We start from the raw sequence: 15,917 nt of genomic DNA, 5'->3' as shown, positions 1-15,917 counted from the left end.
CGGCGCATTCCGGATTTTTTTTTTCGGCCTAGCTTTCCGTCCTTCAGCCACCCCTTGCCTCTCCTTCACGCACCCAGGTGAGCCTGGTCAATGCTGTCAGTCAAGCGTTCAGACAGCCATAAGCTGCTGTGTCGAATTGGGTGCTCTCGGAAGCATGGGGGAGAGCGGCGGGGTCACTATTGTCCTCCTTGTCGCCCTCCATCGCTGCCACCCCAAAACCCGTTCGGGCTAGGTCCAGCGGGGGAAAGTGGCGTTTACGCCGTATTCTTCGTTCACCCTTTCCTTTCACTCTTTCCTTCTATGCGTCGCTAGCACGCCGACTGGGTGCAACACCACCTGAGTGCTTGCCGTCCGTTCTTGCCAGCGCACTCCTCTCGTGAAAAATGCTCGCTTGCTGTCTTCATTCCTACTCAGAAGCCTACATCTTGAAATACGCAGCAATGTGGCCACGAATTTTTGTGAGTGTTAGAATTAATATAGGCGAAACAACAATTAGAAAAAAAAGTCGGCGCTCGTGGGCACCGTCTTCGATGTGGGATGAACTCGGATACAAAGAAGCATGGATCATACAATGGTGAGTGCATTTGTTTTGCGCATGTTATAAGTTTTATCAGAAGCAATATCACCCAAGCTATATCACCCAAGCAATATCACACGGTATATGTATTACTGAAACAGGCCTGGCTAATGTAGAATGCCTGTAATTAAATAGCTCTTTTTATTTGCAGCCTTTGAATAGTGCCTGGAGTAGAACCACGTGTAAATCTCTGTAAATTTCACCCAAATTCCAGGACTATGATTTTATCAAGCCACGCGTGCGGCCTGATCCCGCTAGTGATACCGAGGAACCACGCTTCTTCTCACTGGTATAGGTCAAGCATCATTTCCAGCTGACAGTATTTCTTTCTTTTCGAATAAATGCTTCTTTTACTAGTGTTTCTTGACGGAACTTCTCGGTTTCCACATTAAAAATTTCGCACGAAGGCCGCATTGTGTCTACACAGTCTGAAACTAGGCTTTTTGTGCTGCAGCAGGTTTTGCTGCAATTTTTAATTTTAAAGTGCTACGCTGACTAGGTGTGAGCTGTAAACAAAGCGGACGGATCCTGCGCATTTTATGTCTGTTCTAAGTATTACGTTACATCTTGTACAAGGTATGCCATATATGTTGAAATATTAAGAAGTGTTACTTGACAAATCTCTTGCAAGAAAGTTTCTTGATTCACCCCTTCGAACTCTCTGCTGAGACTTATAATATTGTTGCAGTATGGCGATTTTTCAAATGAAAACTCTCCATCATACATTTGTCATACCAACATCTCTGACATTGTTTCTTTTCATTTTACAGGGCAAACATTTCCTCCAAGTAATGGTGAAGTCGCTATCGGATATGGTGGCAATATCAACGAAACCACCACGGTATCGTGGTACTCGGGGGCCTGATAAGCCCGCTGTCATCCAAGCACTGACAAACCTGCCTACCGACGTCAGCTCCCTGCCCTGAAGCCCCTGGCCAGCCCACCGTCCTCGGCACCTTGCCCAATTCCTATCCTGAGGGCAGTGCCTGTAAATAAACTGTTTGAAGATAACCGAGCGTCACCCATCTAGGTCCACGGAAAATGCCTGTTTGTGAAAATTTATTCGCAAATAAACTGTCATAAACGTCAATTTCAGTATTCTTGTATTATTATTTGCAGTCATATATGACTTCTGCTTCTTGACATCTTTTTGACGAGCTTTCCTAGCTACTATTGAGGAAGAGAGTAAGGGGACAATTGCTACAAAAAATGCCGGTAGCAAAATGTTTGCGGTAAGAATATGTGCGTGCTCTAAAGCCAGCATATCTAGAATATTCGTCATGCAAAGGGCATTGGCTCAAAACTGGCATCAATATTGGCAACGATACGGCTCAACACTGGTCCTACGCTGGCAGCACAATGGCTACTGCATTGGCATAACATTGGCCCAATCTTGGCTTTAACGCTGGTCCTACGATGGCTGCTGCATTGGCATAACATTGGTCCAATCTTGGCTTTAACGCTGGTCCTACGCTGGCAGCACGATGGCTGCTGCATTGGCATAACATTGGCCCAATCTTGGCTTTAACGCTGGTCCTACGATGGCTGCTGCATTGGCATAACATTGGTCCAATCTTGGCTTTAACGCTGGTCCTACGCTGGCAGCACAATGGCTGCTGCATTGGCATAACATTGGTCCAATCTTGGCTTTAACGCTGGGCCAACATTGGATTGGGTTGCACTTTGCCAATATGCCAACATTGGTCCAACATTGGTACCAATTTCTGCCAGCATTGGGCCATGGTTGGACCAATGCTGGTGTGCTGCCTGGGTTGTTTGCGCTGAGAACGGAATAATAATAATAATAATAATAATAATAATAATAATAATAATAATAATAATAATAATAATAATAATAATAATAATAATAATAATAATAATAATAATGATGATGATGATGATGATGATGATGATGATGATGATGATGATGATGGTGGTGGTGGTGGTGGTGGTGGTGGTGGTGGTGGTGTCTGAACATCCCAAGCTTGCACGTGAAGCAAGAGAGACGCAATAGAATGGAACAGAATAATAACTTACGTTGTGCTTATCAAGCTGAACATTTTAAGTGGAGCATTGAGCAAACAAATATCATCAGCAGGCCATGCCGCCAGTACAGGAGTTTGAATCCAGCGGCCACTGATCCGATTCTGCGTATAGACTTTGGACGGGGCTCGTCCGAAAGTCGCCAAGTGCTAGGCGGATACCTAAGTGATAGACAGGATCGAGTTGCTTAAGTGTTGTCTTTGAAGCTAACTGGTATACAACACATCCGTAGTCTATGCGTGACAACACAAGGCTTTTAAATGAGATATGAGGCAATACCTATCTGTTCCCCACGACTGATGAGATAAAATCTTCAAAAGGTTCATGGTTTTAAGACATTTCACCTTCAAATGTTTTATATGCTGCGTGAAGGTTAGCTTACTATTGAAGGTCATACCCAGAATTTTTTTTTCTTTCCTTTTTACCAGGCTTTTCCCATGCATCGTAATGCAAGGGTCAGGACATAGCCCTCGACGTCTGGAAAACAGCACACAGGAAGTCTTTTCTGCTTTGAATCTAAACCCGTTTTCGTCTCCTCATTTCGTGAGCCGATTAACACTCAACTGTATCTGGCGTTCACATATGGACAGGTTGCAAGATTTAAGGCACGTTACACCGAAGGCGGAGCGGACAAGCGGATCCAAATCCAAGTCCAAACGAAGCAACTTTTGGACCCAAGTCCAAAAAGTTGCTTCGTTTCTAGAGAGTCGTGACGTGGCATTCATCGAATTGCCTCCACAGTAGCCGGACCTCATCATCCCTGAATATGTCCGGGGCAACGTGAAGCTTGCTATGGCCAGCCGACACCTCCAGGACCTCTCAGCGGACGCGCTATGGGCTCATGTTCAAGAGGAGGGGGAGCTGTTTAGATCAAGCATCAAAATTGGTTGGTCCCTTTACAGCGCCCTGCAGAATAGAATGCAGGCTGTGATAGGTGCTGGAGGCAAAACCACGCAGTACTGAACTTATAGCGCATGGCTATTGGGGGAGAAGATTTACGGAGTCCCCATCTGTCGAAAGCCCCTCCCTTACGTATTATGAGAGATCACGCGGCGGGCGCCTCACGGGTTTGGCTTACCGCGCTCAATAAAAACTCCACGTGGAAGCCCTCATAGACATTTGTCTAAGTAGTCTCAAAGGGAGGGAAATTTTTTACTGTCGAAATCATAATCTTGAGCAAACTGAAAGCACAGAATGGTTTACAGACGCTATCTCTTTACCGAATAGGTACAGTGAACGCCACTGCGCGCGGTCGCCGCGATGGAGCCTCCCGAACCGGCTTCTTGCTTGAAAGGTAGGCAAACGCTGTGAGCAAACTACGTGAAATATGTTCTTATAGTGGGCTGTCTGTATAACTAAATGGAGTATAACGGAAAGAAGCCTCAATGCAGCGATCGCATGGGTTCGCGATGACTGACTGCGCGTCTGCATCCATGTACGCGCATGTTTCCCTCTATCTGCGAGCGCGTTTTCTCATCGTGCCGCGAGCTTTAGGCAGCAGCATATGAGCATTTGACAGCACTAAGCAACCAGTGTTGCGTGGAAACTGTCAGAGTTGTTAAAAAATTATTTTGTTATGACTACGGACTTCGACACCTACCAGGATGACTTGCATTTGGGATGCCCCGTCACGTTGATTAAATCTTTTTTTCTAAGGTCTTGGATGTTTAAATACCATTATTTCTCAAGTTGCCACGCACCGCATATTTGTCGATCTCCTCAGCGAGCAATTACCCGCTGATTTGTTCATTTAATGCAGTACATATCATTATTTGGTGCTACACAAGCATGAGCAAATGTCATGCCTCTTTATATGTCCGTTTCCGGCTCCCTTTCCATTACTGTGAACTTGCCAGTATCTAGCATCAACAAGTTCATAGGCCAAAACTTCATGACATTAGCCCGGCAGCGCGCGCGGGCGAGCACCTCAGTGCGCGCTTTCTGCTATTCACCGAACATCGCAGCCCCAACGCCGTATTAGAAAACTTCCTCGCATCTGTCCTTGCTGCACACTCGAGTTGTAGTCGATGGCTGTCTGCCGGTGCTACGTTTTGCAAAGATAATTTCACACAGCTTCCTGCACTGCGGCTCCATCACGTACGTGCGGCACTGTAGCATTGAGCAGTAGACTGCCATGTGGCACGCCTCCAATGGCAGCCACTACCTATTAAAGTGCTTTAAAATGTTGTCAAGCAGGCACCAAAGGGGGGAAATCCTCACCACTTATTCAGAACCGCAGTGGATGTGGGACTTCAAACTTTCGTTTTCAGCTCGCTTCAGTGCTTCCGAAGCAGCCGACGCTGCCGCTGTGTCCACGTGATCCCTCATGTTACGTCATGCCGACAGTGGCGCCAGCTTTTCCAGGGGTGGAGCTCGCCCCCATAACTGAGCCGTGAGACACAAGCTCATTCCTGGCAGCCGGTGCCGGACTTCAAAGAAGGCAAAATACAACAACGCCCTTGTCAGTGCACGTTAAAGAGTCTTGGGTGGTCAAAATTATCCGGAGCCCACCTCAGCCTTTTCATTGTCAGAATCGCTTTTCGGCGTTAAACCCCACAAACAAAACGAAACCAGTCATGAGAAGTTCGCAACAATACTTGCATGTAATTGTAATCGTGGCATTGAAAAGAGGCCACGCCTGTACCACTCTGTTTTACGCTACGTTGCAGCCTATGCACTGTCAGCGCCGCAAAAAACCTGGTGTGCTGCCCCGTGGACCCCTTCACCCCCACCGACGAGCCCTCAGAACCATTCTTTCGCGTCGGTCTCTATCTTCTCGGTCCTTTCCCATGTCGAAATCTGGCTATCACTGGGTCGTCGTGGCGACTGATTACGTGACCTGGTACGCGATCACGTGAGCTCTGCGCACAAGCTGTACAACTGGGGTAGCAGATTTTCTTTTATGCGACGTCATACTACATCACGACGTGCCCCGGCAGCTCCTCATTGTTCACCGCCGCACCTTCTTGTTCAGAATAGCTGAAGACTTGCTTCACTCCTGTTCTGCCGAGCACAAGCTTTCCACCACCTACCACTAAGACAAACGCACTGACGGAGCAGCTCAATTGAACGCTGACAGAAATGCTGTCTATGTACGTTTCTTACGGCCACAGTGGTAGGGACAGCACGCTACCCTTCATGACCTTCGCCTAAGGTCTTCCCGTCGCGAGACCGCTGGCTTTTCCCCCCTTTTACGTTCTGTTCGGCCGCCACCCTTCCTTGCCCCCTGACACACTGCTTCCTTCCTCGACGAACGCTCCCACTGATTGTGCTCAAGACGTCTTCGCACGTGTTAAAAGGGCACGTCAGACTGGCTGCTTCGGGCTCAATGAGTCTCAGGCCGCACAGAAGATCCCGTATGCCAGCCGCCATTGGGACGTTCGATTCCCTCCTGAATCTGTTGACCTCTTATGACCACCATGTCGCTGCGTCGACTTGCCTTAAAAGCTGCTGCCACGTTACACAGGGCCCACGACATTGCGTTTGCTTGGTGATGTCAAGTACGAGACCGCTCCGCTAGACTCGCGTGTCCCCACTGATTTTGTGCATGTGTCCCGACTGAAGCCTTACTTTTCCTCGAGTTCCCCTCCCTTGTAGTTAGCGCCGAGAGGGCGCCATTACAGGCGGAGGTCATGTTACGGCCCAACCAAGAGTGGCGCCAGTCAGAAGAAGACGCTTTGACGTGTGTAATTGGAATCTGCCTCCACATGCGTCTTGTTTCTAAATCGTTGTCTCTTGCAATAATTGTAAACACATCATTGCACGTGACTTATGCAACCTTACAATGTTCACTCGGCATTTGTTCGTATCACCTCAATCCTTGTGATGTTCATGCGTAGACGTTTTTCACTGTGCAAGAGCGGTATTTTGCCTTTGCACTTTCGCATAGCTCGTATGCCTATGTGAAAAAAGTTAATGATAATAAAGCTGTGAACATCTCTATGCATGGGCACTGCGACCATTTCGAGAGACTACACGCGGCGTAAGATGAAGTGCACATCACCGCCAATGGCTTAACCATTATTCGCCCGCTTCACTAATATTTGCTCTGTATTCATTTCAAGATGGGCCCTTAACATTACATCCCATTCCACGAACCTGGTGGAGAGCGCTGCCAGCGCTTTAAGCTATCCTTTCGTTCTCACTTTTGTTTTCTGTCTGAGCGGTTATGACGAGCACAAAGTAATCCAATGGCTTTGAGCACTCCCTACGCAGTAATGATAGGTAACCCGAGTGCTGCAAGTTTCACAGTGACTGCTTCGAGGCTCTCGCCGCGCAGTTTCGAATGTATCAATGATTTCTGATAATGATGATGATGATGATGATGATGATGTTGATCGGAGTTTATTGGCGCAAGGGCAACTAAGGCCAAAGAGCGCCAGGACATGTGTTTTTGTTTAGTAAAATTATGGGTTTGGAGCTGTGACTTAAAACAGAGGCTGTATTGAGGCCTACACGTAAGACAAACCTATAAATACTAGTGAATGAAATCTAAAATTATGAGGAGAAATATAAAGTCTTAAATGCATTGGTTATAGGCACACATGGTAAATTGTTGCGGATTGACCAAGTCCCTTGCTGTACAATTCTTGCTCACGCAAGAAGTGCAAGAGAGCTCAGACATACTTTTGTGCATCATATTGTACTTCACCTGTGAGGCGCAATCTGATGGCTAGCATGGAATGAGATGATATCTAGTAAGTTAGCTTGTGCAAGATAATTAAACACTCTTTTAAAGTTAAAAAGTGCATCTCCTGATAAGAACATCGAGGGATGGAGTGGTATATGGTGTGTGTAGAGTTCCTTAAAATGAGCTGCTCGCTCTCGGTGAAGTTCGGGACATTGAATGAGGACATGTAGGACGGTTGAGTTCTCACCGCAGCATGTGCACGTCGGTGGGTCATTTGCAGTCAATAGGTGTTTGTGTGCGCCATAAGTGTGTCCTATTCTGAGTCGCGCTAGGGTGACTTCGTTGTGCCTATGAAGCTTCAGTGGGAAAGGTTTGGATAGTCGCGGTTTAAGCAGGTGCAGCTTATTTTCCACTTGCTTGTCCCACTCAGCTTGCCAATGGTTATGAAGCACCTTTCGTACTGCATGTTTCATATCTCCACCAGGTACCCAGCTTACATCAATAATATCCCAATGAGCTTGTCCAGCATTATTGTCTGCCATATCATTGCATGCGATCCCAGAGTTTCCTGGCACCCAGCATACAACAACACCAAGGTTTTGTTTATATGCTACGTGAATGTGTTTAAGGAGCATGTTTAATACAGGGTTTCGGCTTGTTTTGCCACAGGACAGGGCTGTGACAACACTTAAGGAATCAGTGTATCATGGACTTTTGTATCTTATGCTGCACTATGTATTTAGCAGTGATCAGGATACCGTACGCTTCGACTGTAAAAATGCTGCTATGGTTATGTAAGGTTTTAGTGTTGGAGAAGTTTGGGCCATGGGCTGCACATGATACCAAAGTTGCCGACTTCGAAGCATAAGTGAAAATGCCATCGACCTATACTTGTCTTCAAGGGCCAAGAAATGTTGCTGGATGAGTGCACTGGGACAACTCTTTGTTCAGTTCTCTAAAGGTAATTGTACATTGTTCCCAAGGTGGGATAGGTTCAGCATTGTCGCTTTCCTGTAGATCTGTGAAAAGTACGCCAAGTTTTTCCGTAACAGATTTTACTGCCAACGGGAACGGCAGGGCATGTGAAGGCCTTTTTAAGTACAACTGATTTGTGGACTGATCACTTATGAGTGCTTTGCATGGATCTTGTTTTAGTGACATGATTCTTATTGCATAGGTGACTCCCAGATATGTAGGCTGGTAATCCCGTGGCCACTGATCCGATTCTGCGTATAGACTTTGGACGGGGCTCGTCCGAAAGGCGCCCAGGGCTAGGCGGATACCTAAGTAGTAGACAGGATCGAATTGCTTAAGTGTTGTCTTTGAAGCAAACTGGTATACAACACATCCGTAGTCTATGCGTGACAACACAAGGCTTTTAAAAAAAATATGAGGCAATACCTATCTGTTCCCCACGACTGATGAGATAAAATCTTTAAAAGGTTCATGGTTTTAAGAAATTTCAGCTTCAACTGTTTTATATGCTGCGTGAAGATTAGCTTACTATTGAAGGTCATACCCAGAAATTTTTGTTCTTTCCTATTTACCAGGCTTTTCCCATGCATCGTAATGCAAGGGTCAGGACATAGCCCTCGACGTCTGGAAAACAGCACAGAGGAAGTCTTTTCTGCATTGAATCTAAACCCGTTTTCGTCTCCCCATTTCGTGAGCCGATTAACACTCAACTGTATGTGGCGTTCACATATGGACAGGTTGCAAGATTTAAGGCACGTTCACACCGAAGGCGGAGCGGACAAGCGGACAAGCGGATCCGGCAAAGCGGCCGCGGATTTTCCGCTTTGCGGAAAATACGCGGCCGCTTGGCCGGATCGCGCCCGGACCAATTTTGTCCGCGCGGACAAGTTGGCCGCTTTGGCCGCAGCCAATCAGAGCCGGACACTGAGGAAGCGCTGGTGAACTAGTGTAAACAAATCCGTTTCTCTGGGCTTTTCGCCTATGTTCTTGAAAAGCATGAAAACGGCAAGTTGGGCCAGTTGGTTGGGATTCATAGTAAGGTTGGTTACAGCGCAACACAAGGCAAGGACAAAAGAAGGTATAAAACGACGACACGGCGCCGTGTCGTCGCTTTATACTTCTTTTTGTCCTTGTCTTGTGTTGTCGCTTTTCAATATTTGTAACAGCGCTACACAAGGGGCGAGTGAAATGCCAACCATCTCGTCCTCTTCGTCTGACCTCATCATTTTGCAGAAGTAGATAGCAGACGGGAGCGCGCCAATCCACGACGAAACACATATCGAAAGTGCGCTTACAAACCCAAAGTGCCGCGAGATGGCGCCACGTCCCTGACATTGCTAAAGAAATTGCGAGATGCCCCGCCTTCCGTGCGACACGGGATGCCAGGCAAGCTTGTCGGGTCTGAACAGGCGTACGCGCTCACCGCCTCGCCGCGTTGAAAATCCGCTTGGCCGCTTAGACGCTCCGCTTTCGGCGTGAATGTGCCTTTAAAGCTGATTTGGATGTCGTCCTCATGGACAGAATAAGACACCATTGATGGTATAACAGAGCGGAGATAGTTCAGTCTGATTATAAAAAGTGCAACTTAGCACTCCTCCCTGTGGTACAGCGTTTTCTTGAATAAACGTGCGCGATAGTACATTGCCAGTTCTAACGCGGAACTTTCAGATAAGTAATTTTGCAAAATATTCAGCATACTACCACAAATTCCATAGGAAGACAGGTCTTGCAGAAAACCGTGTCGCCAGGCAGTATCATATGCCTTCTCACAATCCAAGAACACAGATAGATAGTATTGGCTATGTACAAATGCATCACGTATATATGATTCAAGGAGAACTAGATTATCAGTAGTAGACCACGCTCTTCGGAAGCCAGATTGGCGAGGGTCCAATATACCATTATATTCCAAAAAGAAGACAAGGCGTCGGTTAATCATCTTATCGTGTTTGCCGTGTTTGAGCATTGGTAGGACTATTGATTCTTTCCAAGATGAAGGTATATGACCAGTAGAAAATATCTTATTGTAAAGGCCTAAAAGGCGGTTTAGGGTCTCATAAGGCAGATTGTTGATTATTTCACACGTTATTGCGTCAGAACATGGAGCCGAGCTACCACAAGAGCCTACGGCAAGCTTGCGTTCATGGAATGTTAACGGTCTATTGTACCCTTCTGATGACTTGTTTGGATGCAGAGGAATATTTTCAGCTATTCTTTTATGCTTTAAGAAAGGTTCGGAATAGTTTTCTGAACTTGATACTCTCTCAAAGTGCTCGCCAAGAGTGTTTGCTTCGTCTTCTATTGACTCACCAGAGCCATTCATCATCAACATCATCATCATCATCAGCCTGGTTACGCCCACTGCAGGGCAAAGGCCTCTCCCATACTTCTCCAACAGCCCCGGTCATGTACTAATTGTGGCCATGCCGCCCCTGCAAACTTCTTAATCTCATCCACCCACCTAACTTTCTGCCGCCTCCTGCTACGCTTCCCTTCCCTTGGGATCCACTCCGTAACCCTTAATGACCATCGGTTATCTTCCCTCCTCATTACATGTCCTGCCCATGCCCACTTCTTTTTCTTGATTTCACCTAAGATGTCATTAACTCGCGTTTGTTCCCTCACCCAATCTGCTCTTTTCTTATCCCTTAACGTTACACCTATCATTCTTCTTTCCATAGCTCGTTGCGTCGTCCTCAATTTGAGTACAAACCTTTTCGCAAGCCTCCAGGTTTCTGCCCCGTAGGTTAGTACTGGTAAGACACAGCTATTATATACTTTTCTCTTGAGGGATAATGGCAACCTGCTGTTCATGATCTGAGAATGCCTGCCAAATGCACCCCAGCCCATTCTTATTCTTCTGATTATTTCCGTCTCATGATCCGGATCCGCCGTCACTACCTGCCCTAAGTAGATGTATTCCCTCACGACTTCCAGTGCCTCGCTGCCTATTGTAAATTGCTGCTCTCTTCCGAGACTGTTAAACATTACTTTAGTTTTCTGCAGATTAATTTTCAGACCCACTCTTCTACTTTGCCTCTCCAGGTCAGTGAGCATGCATTGCAATTGGTCCCCTGAGTTACTAAGCAAGGCGATATCATCAGCGAATCGCAAGTTGCTAAGGTATTCTCCATCAACTTTTATCCCCAATTTTTCCCACTCCAGGTCCCTGAATACCTCCTGTAAACATGCTGTGAATAGCATTGGAGAGATCATATCTCCCTGTCTGACGCCTTTCTTTATTGGGATTTTGTTGCTTTCTTTGTGGAGGACTACGGTGGCTGTGGAGCCGCTATATATATATTCCAGTATTTTTACATATGGCTCATCTACACCCTAAATCCGTAATGCCTCCATGACTTCTGAGGTATCAACTGAATCAAACGCTTTCTCGTAATCAAAGAAAGCTATATATAAAGGCTGGTTATATTCCGCACATTTTTCTATCACCTGATTGATAGTGTGAATATTGGCTGTTGTTGAGTAGCCTTTACGGAATCCTGCCTGGTCTTTTTGTTGACGGAAGTCTAAGGTGTTCCCGATTCTATTTGCAATTACCTTAGTAAATACTTTGTAGGCAACGAACAGTAAGCTGATCGGTCTATAATTTTTCAAGTCTTTGGCTTCTCCTTTCTTATGGATTAGGATTATGTTAGCATTCTTCCAAGATTCTGGTACGCTCGAGGTCATGAGGCATTACGTATACAGGGTGGCCAGTTTCTCTAGAACAATCTGTCCACCATCCTTCAACAAATCTGCTGTTACCTGATCTTCCCCAGCTGCCTTCCCCCTTTGCATATCTCCCAAGGCTTTCTTTACTTCTTCCGGCGTTACCTTTGGGATTTCGAATTCCTCTAGACTATTTTCTCTTCCATTATCATCGTGGGTGCCACTGGTACTGCGTAAATCTCTATAGAACTCCTCAGCCACTTGAACTATCTCATCCATATTAGTAATGATATTGCCGGCTTTGTCTCTTAACGCATACATCTGATTCTTGCCAATTCCTAGTTTCTTCTTCACTGTTTTTAGGCTTCCTCCGTTCCTGAGAGCATGTTCAATTCTATCCATACTTTACTTCCTTATGTCAGCTGTTTTAGGCTTGTTGATTAACTTCGAAAGTTCTGCCAGTTCTATTCTAGCTGTAGGGTTGGAGGCTTTCATACATTGGCGTTTCTTGATCAGATCTTTCGTCTCCTGCGATAGTTTGCTAGTATCCTGCCTAACGGAGTTACCACCGACTTCCATTGCACACTCCTTAATGATGCCCACAAGATTGTCGTTCATTGCTTCAACACTAAGGTCCCCTTCCTGAGGTAAAGCAGAATACCTGTTCTGTAGCTTGATCTGGCTACAATGGCTCTTACCAGACCCATTGACGAGAGGAAAAGGATTTGGACGTTGCCCTTTTAGTTTACGTACCCTGTTATATGCTTTGCTAACATCCGTGTATGAGTTTATTGAGGATATGTAGCGCGTCCAGCTTTCCCTTTTGAATATACGGCGGCTACGGCGTCCATTTGCTTTGTACCGCTTAAAATCTATTAGGTTTTCTGTGGTTGGATAGCGTGAAAATCTACTCCATGCTTTGTTCTGGCGTTTCTTTGCAGTTTCGCAGTCTTTGTTCCACCACGGCTTTGCGATTGACTTTATCTGTGCAGGACTGAGGTATGCAGTTTTTAGCAGAACAGAGGATATGTGGAGTGATGTAGCTGGTCAGTTCCTCTACACCTAGGTGGTCCACATCTTCCATGCACAGTTTACACGTGTTTCTGAATTTCGACCAGTCTGCACTATGAATTTTACACTTTTGGGCGTTAGCTGGTCAATCGTGCCACTTTGTTCTTTCTAGGAGTGTAGGGATATGATCGCTCCCATATGGATTACTGATAACTCTCCATTCCAGGCATGGAAGAATTGACGCTGACCCTATTGCTAAATCTATTCATGAATACGTGTTTTGTGTGGAACTGTAAAAGGTTGGCTCTGCCTTGTTAAATAGGCAGGCTCCAGAAGAAAGAAGGAAGTTCTCTATTGCCCGTCCTCTCGCATCACATCTTGAGTCACCCCTGGATGTGCTGTGAACATTGAAGTCTCCGATTATTATATAGCGTTCGGGAAGCTGGTCAATCGGCTTTTCAAACTCTGCAATATCAGACCTTTCATCAGGCGGTAAATATATAGAGCAAATAGTTATAAGTTAGTTGAACAATATAGCCCGAACAGCCATTGCTTCAAATAAACTTTGGAGTGATACATGCTGGCATGCAAGTAGCTTTTGGGCTATGATTGCCACACCACCTGAAGAAGAATTGCCATTATTTCTATCTTTACGCAAAATTATGTACTGTTTTAAAAAGTTCTGGTGTGTGGACTTTAGATGTGTTTCTTGAACAAAGAACAGTCGCGGCTGATATTCCTCTAATAGATCTTTGACATCATCTAGATTGCGAAATAGGCCCCTGGCATTCCACTGAATTATTTGTGTAGCCATATTGAGGAAGATTTTTGTTGTCTGTGTTCAAGAGCACGCGGTAAAGATTGATGGATATGTATACAAGGGCGGTAACCGTGTAGGTTACCGGTCCCTTTCTTTGAGCAGTTACAGGTATTTTATATCTTTCAGCGCGCTCTTCCGAGCGCTGATCTTTCGGCGTCGATGACGCCAAGGATTCCTGATCGACCTCCATAACCTTCTCGGAGACACTGGAGGATCGTAAACTAGGCGCTGAAACTCGCGTCCCAGGCCGTGGAGTTCAGTTCAGCTTTGCAGCCTGCGGAACCGAAGTATGCAGGCCCACCTTCGGTGTTGATGGAGCAGCATCTGCTGCTGCCACCAGAGGGGCAGGCGGAGTGATTACCGCACCCCTATCAGTGACCGCGGTAGACTCCCGAGGTATTTGTGACACTGCCCCCCGTCGCGCCACTTCGGAAAAGCTTGTGTGATCTAAGTACGAAAGACGTTTCCTTGCTTCGTAAAATGTAATGTTTTCTTTGACCTTTAATGCAATGATTTCTTTTTCTTTCTTCCATTTAGGGCACGTTCTAGAGTAGGCAGGATGGCTTCCATCACAGTTCACGCAATGTGGAGATGAGTCGCAAGTATCTGTTGGATGATCGTTCTAGCTGCATTTCGCGCAACTCTGCCTTCCTCGGCATGTCTCGGATCCATGTCCATACCTCTGGCACTTAAAGCACCGTCGAGGATTTGGAATGTACGGCCTAACACGTACTTTGATATAGCCTGCATCCACTGTACTAGGCAACACACTGGTACCAAAGGTTAGTACAATGTGCTTTGTTCGAAGTTGTTCGTTATTCCTGCGGAATAGAATTCGTTCTACCTTGATGACATTTTGGTTCTGAAAATCTTCAAGCAGCTCTTCATTACTAAGGTCCATGAAGTCGTTTTCAGAGATTACTCCACGGCTCGTGTTCGTGGTTCGTTGTGCGGATACAGTGACCACTACATCGCCTATGCATTTCAAGTCATTCATTTTCTCATATTGGATTTTATCTTTCAATTCAAGGAGCAGACCTCCATTGGACATTTTTGTTGCTTTGTAGCCAGGTCCTATCGTGTTGCGAAGGCATTTCGCCACCAAGAAGGGGGAGAATTTACGTACGCTTGTGTTGCTGTCACTATGGATTACGTAGTACTTAGGGAAATTTTCTTCATTGTTTTTCAAGAAGAATTGAAAGGTTGCATTGGTGCGCCCTCTGTTTAGAGGGTGATCAAGGGAAAGTGGTTTACTAGAAGCCATATTCAGGTCATGATTTCGGCAGCAGTGCCAACCGCCCACCACCGAGCCCAACATGGGGACGGAGCAGGTCCTACGAGTAAGACAAGCCCTCGCCACTTGTACGGTGCCACTATAACCCAATCTGGAGTACCCAAAGTTGGCCACCTATACAAGGTTAACCCTCGCTGCCAGGAAAGTCGGAAGTAAATAGAAGAGACGAAAAGACAGGAAAGACAGGAAAAAAAGGACGCAAAATGGAGAGGAGGACAGGAAAAGGCAACTACTGATTTCCCCCGGGTGGGTCAGTCCGGGGGTGCCGTCTACGTGAAGCCGAGGCCAAAGAGGTGTGTTGCCGCCGCCGGGGGGCCGTAAAGGTCGAAACACCCGGCATTGGCTCAACCCCCAAGATCCCCTTTTCCCCAGACACGGCTAAGCCACGCACGGCTACGCGCGGGAGGGTTCAACCCTCGTGTGCTCGGGTATGTGGTGTCGCAACACACCAAACGCCTGCTGACGCAGACGCCCCTGCGGGGGTACCAATGATTTCTAGGGAGGACAGTATTACCGCATAAAAAAGACGTTATGCATTCCAAGAGCTACAGTGCAGAATGTTTTTGGTAGTTAACAAAATATCTGCTAAGTTATTTTTATGAAGTCGAAGCACTATTTGAATTCATTGCATGTATAGGCCAATGTGAGTGTAGGAATGCAAACAGAACAACGAATGACGACAAGGTATTCATCCAGAGAGCTAGAAAGTGCAAATTATATGGACCCTGCTTAACCCATAAAAAAATTACGAAAAGGAGTTGGATTTAGTAACGACACCATTGTTGAACTCATGCAAAAATTACGCACTTAGGGCGTAAACGAATCACATGTCAATGCTCTTAGGATCTGCGTAAACAAAATGTTGTAACAGATACGAAAGGCACGGAAAAGAAGAGAA

This window comes from Dermacentor albipictus, chromosome 5 (assembly GCF_038994185.2).
Source record: "Dermacentor albipictus isolate Rhodes 1998 colony chromosome 5, USDA_Dalb.pri_finalv2, whole genome shotgun sequence".
Lineage (NCBI taxonomy): Eukaryota > Metazoa > Arthropoda > Arachnida > Ixodida > Ixodidae > Dermacentor > Dermacentor albipictus.
The sequence above is the reverse complement of the archived record's forward strand: the minus strand, read 5'-3'. Positions refer to the sequence as shown.